Source organism: Colobus angolensis, unplaced genomic scaffold (genome assembly GCF_000951035.1).
Source record: "Colobus angolensis palliatus isolate OR3802 unplaced genomic scaffold, Cang.pa_1.0 Scaffold42, whole genome shotgun sequence".
In the NCBI taxonomy this organism is placed as follows: domain Eukaryota; kingdom Metazoa; phylum Chordata; class Mammalia; order Primates; family Cercopithecidae; genus Colobus; species Colobus angolensis.
Genome location: NW_012117599.1, coordinates 10,759,645 through 10,760,053, shown reverse-complemented (window position 1 = coordinate 10,760,053; position 409 = coordinate 10,759,645). Strand labels below are relative to the sequence as shown.

Genomic DNA, 409 nt, shown 5'->3' with positions numbered 1-409 from the left:
GAGCGAGCGAGCTGGGGAGGATGCTGCGCTCCCCTGCGCCCCACCCAGCCGGCTGCCAGGCGCTGCCAGGCGCGCAGGTAGCCCGGCCTTCGGCGCTGGCGGAGGGAGGTGTTGGAGAGGGTACATAAAGACTCACTTCCGCCGGGGCAGGCGCCCGGACTCCCTCCCCGCCGCCCACAGCCTGTGCGCATTCCTGCATCCCTGCCGCCGCCCGGGACCCGAGTGCCCCGGGGGTGTCCAGGCGCGGTGCCAGGCGGGTACTGTGCAGGTAACCCTCGGAAGAACTAAGGCTGGATGGAGGCGGCGGCCCGGGAGAAACACGCCTTTTTAGGCAGCCGTGCTGCCCCGCACCGCCCCACGCAGCCCAAGTCTGCAATCACTCTCCGCGAGAAGCAGGGATCCGCGCGCA

At 71.1% G+C, this 409-nt stretch overlaps 1 protein-coding gene across 1 annotated transcript in view; it reads left to right on the top strand.

The window, feature by feature from the left end:
- Nucleotides 1-136: 136 nt before the first annotated feature.
- The window catches only part of ST6GAL2 (ST6 beta-galactosamide alpha-2,6-sialyltranferase 2), an 82,747-nt gene continuing 82,474 nt past the window's right edge, over nucleotides 137-409 (top strand). The window contains exon 1 of the mRNA XM_011956637.1: nucleotides 137-268. The gene's annotated coding sequence lies outside the window, so the exon portion shown is untranslated. The remainder of the gene's footprint in view (nucleotides 269-409) is intronic.